This window comes from Cynara cardunculus, unplaced genomic scaffold, assembly GCF_001531365.2.
Source record: "Cynara cardunculus var. scolymus isolate 2C unplaced genomic scaffold, CcrdV1 Un_Scaffold_2053, whole genome shotgun sequence".
Lineage (NCBI taxonomy): Eukaryota > Viridiplantae > Streptophyta > Magnoliopsida > Asterales > Asteraceae > Cynara > Cynara cardunculus.
Genome location: NW_020200960.1, coordinates 34,754 through 40,753, shown reverse-complemented (window position 1 = coordinate 40,753; position 6,000 = coordinate 34,754). Strand labels below are relative to the sequence as shown.

General features: G+C 35.5%; 1 long non-coding RNA gene across 1 annotated transcript; it reads right to left on the bottom strand.

The window, feature by feature from the left end:
* Positions 1-1,697: 1,697 nt before the first annotated feature.
* Positions 1,698-3,931, bottom strand: LOC112502845. The gene is made up of 4 exons (XR_003067777.1): positions 3,733-3,931; positions 2,713-2,778; positions 2,067-2,645; positions 1,698-2,007 (listed from the first exon to the last, which is right to left on the bottom strand). It is a non-coding gene; the product is annotated as an uncharacterized LOC112502845 (long non-coding RNA).
* Between the last annotated feature and the right edge of the window lie 2,069 nt (positions 3,932-6,000).

Here is a 6,000-nt window from a genome sequence, read left to right as displayed (position 1 = left end):
CAGGATGACCAGGATTAAAATATGAATCGTATGAGTAATTGTGATCATACCTGTTCTTACCTTTCCAATTATTCTGATAACTATTATCTCCATGCAACCTGTTGAACCGTTTATTATTTACAAAATTGTTGGTTCTGCATGTTGAGCACAAAAACCTTCTCTTGCTAAGATTAATCAAATCAGTAGTAGACTTCACAATGCAAGGAAGATTGTTAGTACCAACAGGTGTATGAGATAAAGCAAAATCAGACTTACTAGCCCATATACTTTTAAACTTTGAAGAATAATTGGGTGATCGAATGACATACCCTTGATAGTACTGATTAGAACGAGAATAGTTCTTAGAAACATTAGATTTAGAACTACTTGAATAACTGTTCGAGGATGAACAATTATAAAAGCTGGTTTTACACTGAGAAGGAGAACCAGTTGAGCTTTGAGCACACGAAAAGTCTTTGGCTTTTTGTAAAAGCTGGTCTCGTTCTACAGTAACTAAATCATATTTAATTTTCAGTTCAGTTCTCATGTTCAATTCAGTTTCAAGGTCTGTCTTTAGATCAGACAATTTCTTTGAAGTATCAAGGAGTTTACCTTCTAACTCCTTCTGAAGCATTTCAAATCTTTTCTTCTGATTAACCAACTCTCTCTTCTCTTCATCTGAGCTGCTTTTGTCATTCTCCGAAGCGATATCAAGCCACTTCCTTTTCTCAGTAAGATCTTTCGCAATTGTTGTATACTTCTTTGAAGTATTTCTCTTCTCTATAGCAAATTGCTTTTTCTCTTCGTCTAAAGCCTTTTGCTTTAAGTCAATGCTTTCAGACAGTTTCTGYARYTRGCTYTGACARTCTTCGGAGATGTCTGTCTTTTCTTTAGCATGTTTCTCTCTTTCCAAAACAATAAGCTGCTCAAAATCAGAGATTTGCTTTAGAAGCATCTTGGCGTTTAGCTCGAGAGAGTTAATCTTCTTCTCGTAAGATTCTCGTTCAGTTCCAAACTTTCTTTCAACTTCGATTATCCTCTTCTTTTCTATCTCCATCTCTTTCCTTTCATCGTTTAAAATCTTGTCAGTCTTTAAAACCTTTTCCTTTTCTAATCCCAACAATCTCCTAAACTCATTCAGCTCATTCTCAGTCTTGTGGAACTTGTCAATTAAGTCCTTTACATCTAAATTGTTCCTTGGAGAATTCCTCTCAGCAATTAGTTCAATTTGAACTTTTTGGAGTTTGTTGTGCAAATCTTTATAAGATTGATTCCTTGTTTATCTTTCTTTGTCAAATTCTACTGTGATATTATCCAAGGATTTGTTAAGTTTATCTAACTCATATTTGGATTCATCCTTAACTTTTTCTATCTTTGCTTTATATTCTTGATGCAAAGTTTCATTACATTTCACATCAACATAATTCTGAAGTTTAAAGTTCTTTTCCAGCTCAGCATACTTTGCTCGCAATTCTTGATTCTCCTTCATAAGAATATCTGCCATTTTAAAAAAAATTGATCAGTTAAGGATCTATGCAGTGAAATCAGATAAAAGAAATATGAACAGTTAAGCTCAAAAAGAACAGAAAAACACAAACACTGAAAAACTCACACACAAACAAATATACAATGATCCAAAAAAAAACCTAAACACAAATGAACTAAGAAACTAAAAACAGTTCAAAACAATAAACCAAGTCCAAAAACCTGAGTCTAAGTCCAAATCAAAGAATATCAACTCTTTACAATACAGATATTACACTTTAAAAAAAATGATCTATCTGCTCTTGAAAGTGTATCCAAAAATTCACGTGTATGTTACGCTTATCAGTTGCTTCACTTGGGCTGCTGGTTTAGACAGTTTAGACAATTCAACTGAAGAGCTTGCTATTTCAAAGATGTAACTTCAACAGAGTTTGAACAATGATGAACAGAGCTGCGTTGCTGTTGTTGCCGTTTTGCTGCACAGTGCTATCTCCTTTCCAAGATTTGTGTGATAATCAGGATGAAATCTGTCACCTGCACACTCTTCTTCAAATCTTAACCTCAAACTAAAAACAGAAACCAAAACAACATATGAATTGAACCTGTGACGTGCACTTGAACTGTTGTTAAGACAGTCTAATCACAACAAATGAAGCTATGGAGCTGATGTTTATGTGAATCTGCTGTTTTGGAATTGTCAAACACAGTTGCTGTCTGTTAATGCTTGAGATGCTGTCAAGAACTGTAAAACTGAGTTGCTGTTTTCGTTCTTTCTTAGCTTTGCTGTTGACTGCAGATTGCACACCAACACAGCTGTTGCTTGTTGTCTAGTTCACACCAACAGTTGAGAAACCTGTCAAGACCTTCTTGCAGTGTAGCTATGTAACAGCTTCAAATTTCACCTGCTGTCCAATCTGCTGTTTTAATCTGATGAATGCTGCTGTTAAGACTTGCAATTTGTTGCTGCTGTTGTTCTTGTTCACACCAACTTCTAACTGCTGTTTTCTTCCTTCTTTACACCAATACAGAAAAACTAAGACCTGTTGTGTATTTAAGTAGCTGGGCTGCTATTCAAAAACACAAAAAATTGCTGCCAAAATAGTTGCTGTCAAAATGAAGTAATTCTGCTGCACACTGTGTAGCTGTGTTAAGACCTGCAACTCAAACTGTTAACCTGCACACTGTTAATACTTCTGTTAAGAACCTATCACATAAACTGTTTTACAAAAATAGAATTCAAACTCAAACCAGCAATCAAGGTTGCAATGCTGTCAATCCTCATTTAATACTTCTGCTTCTTCTTCAACCTGTACACTACAAGTATCGAAACGAGATCTTGTTGTTGCTGAGGCAAAGTGCTCAACACAGATATTATAAACTACTTGTTTAAAAAGCACAGATCACAGAAGATACTAAACTTGCTCAAAAAGTCTTCAAAATAGTTCAAGATACTAAACAACAGATCTGCTTAATATGAAAACAAATCATTCATTGCAGGAACAATGAATTCACTTACTACAGCTTCAAGCAGATAGCAACCTGGCAATGCTTTAAAATGAATTGAAATGAAACCCAGTTTAACTAACAATACTAGTTGAACTAACAAATCACAAACACAGTTATTCATGCATCATGCTCAAACATACACTGAGTTTGGTTCAACAATATTCCCAATATTCCCAAAAGAGAAAGATGCAGGAGCAGCTCAACAAAATCCCATCACAGTAAACAAAACTAAAAACTTTTGTATGCTATTTACAATAATCGACCTTGAATCATACACAAGTATTTAAAGCACTCAAAGAACAATGGAACTCAAAACAATCAACTGTTTCAAGATCAACAAGACTKCTGTATGTCAAAACAATCAACTGTTTCAAGTATTTATAGCTTCAACTCAGAATCCTAAATCAAATGATATGAATGACATATGATGAACGATTGAGAAAGATGACAGTCAACTGTTAGAAAACCTTGYTGCGATTAAATCCAAATCGTATGAATTGAGCGATTTATCAAAATGAATCAAGAAACAGAGAACAATTTAAAATCTGGATAATATGAATTAAGCGGATTAGAAGTCCGCTCAAAATACTTGGATGTACAAATTCCAAGTCCTAAACCGCTCAAGACTAAAACTTAAACCGATCACACTCCGGTCAAGGCTAAACTTAAACCGATCACACTCCGGTTAAAGCAAAACCTAAACCGCTCACTAATCCGGTCAAGGGTTGTACGGTTAAGACTTAGATAAAATCAGAATCTTACCTGTTTAGACGAATCCGAATACAGATCAAGATTGATCGGTTTACCTCTTCGCTCGATCTCCGCTCGTTCTCCGCTCAAGAGATATGCGGTGAAGATGAATACCGCTTGAATGGTGTGAGGTTTACCTAGACTTGAAATCAATTGAAGAGAGGTATCAACCGGTGAACAATCCGGTCAAGAAGCTTACCCCTTCGATTTCCTCTTCTCCGTTCAATTAACACGCAGTGTTCAATGTTGAAGATGGAGACAAGATGTAGGCGGACTAAGAGTCCGGTCAATGTTGGGCTTAGAATTTTGAAGCCCAAAAAAAATCTAAGTTTTAAACCGATTGGGCTTTGGACGGTTTAACAAAAAAAATCAACAAAAAAATTCAAAAAACAGATCAAAACACTTAAAAACACAAAAACTAGAAAAATTTAACAACAAAATGGATCAAAAACACTGGTTTAAAAAAAAATTCAAGAACACGAAAAAATTTAAAAAAAACACAAAAATTCACCAAAAACTTGAAAACGATTGATCAGATCAAGAATTCGCGTGAATAACAAAGATTCACGATTCTAAAACGCACATTTTGATCATGATCTTAACACGAAAACACAAAAAAAAATTAAACAAAATCGGATCAAACACTGAAGAACACGAAGAACTCAAAAAAAAATCCATAAATTAAAATCTTCAAAACTATTGATCTTTTCTCTGATTTCTTGCAAACTTGCTCTGATACCAATAGTGTGTCCACAATATCTGATCAATTCTTCAATATCTTCATATCAATCATGGCAGATTCAGATTTATCATTAAGAACACCAAGAACACTTCAAAGAAAAAGTCAATGTATTCAATATGGTCAAACTCTCATTACACGTATGAATATTACAATTAAGCTCTTCTTCCACTAATTACAAAGGCTTAACCATATTTATATGGTCAAACATACAAAGACAAAGTCAAAGTCAAACCTATAAGAAAAGTCAAACACGCTGACTTTTTTACAATTATAGACTATATTAAACCTTTCAAGACGAATACAATTAATACTGATTTCTCAGTCCTAACAAGGCCAAACGACTAAATAATCATGGCCATTCCCAATGAAATCTTCCAATCCCTTTATGCATGTTCCACATCAAAGGAACTATGGGATGAGCTGGCAAGCCAATTAGAAGAATGAGCAAAAACAAAGAAGAATCGTAGAGCCCAATGTCTCAACGAATATACCAACTTCAAGGCACTTCCAGATGAACCAATTCAAAAGACATACGATCGTTTCAATACATTGATTAATCAATGTCATTGAGACGATATCTCCAGGACGAAGAAAGAAAATAATGTTTTGTTCCTTAAAAGTCTCGGCGATGAATGGACACAGTTGTCAATGTCCCTTCAAGCAAATCAGGACTTAGACGGCTGGTCACTTCATGATGTATACGGAACTCTTGCTGCACAAGAGAACGATATCATGAAGAAGAAAGTGTCCATCGGTGGACCTCTGGCTCTTGCTACTGAAGAAAAGGATGTTTCAAGGACCTCCACCAGAGACCACAAGAAGAAAGGAAAGAAAGCACTGGTGGTAGAATCAGAATCTGAGGACGAGACATCCGAATCAGATGATGATATCAAAGCCTTTGCTAAATCTCTGGCCTTAATTACGAAACAGTTCCAGAAGAAGTTCATCAAAAGGCCCTATGAACGAAAAAAGAGAAGTACCAGCCATCCTATGAAAAGAAGCCATCAAAATTCTATGAGAGGGAAGACAGAAGAGATGGAAGAGAAGAGAGGAGAAGAAAGAAGACAAAGACGAAAGGAAAAATGACCTCCGCTGCTTTAGGTACGGAAAAATCGGTCATTTTTTCAAAGAGTGTAGAGGACGACTGGTAAAGGATGCTGATTATTACAAGAATAAATATAAATACAATCCAAGAGAGCGAAGCTTGATGGCTGAGAAAGAAAATTGGGTGTCTGATTCTTCATCCGATGAAGAAGATAAAGCACTCATCTGTCTGATGGTCACGTCCAATGCAGAATCCGACTCTGACTCTGATAATCAGGTATGTGAGTCTACTTTCGATGAAACCAACTCTGCTCCATCTGAGCTAGAGTTAAGGGTAATAAAACATTCAAAGGACTTCTTTAAACTAAAAGAAAAATTAAATTTTGAAAAATCTGAAAGACTTAAAGCGGAAAAAGAAGTCAGTTTCTACAAGAGAGGATTGATCTTCTAACCGAAGAAAAAGCCAAACTCGTCAAGGAAAAGACTCGCATCTC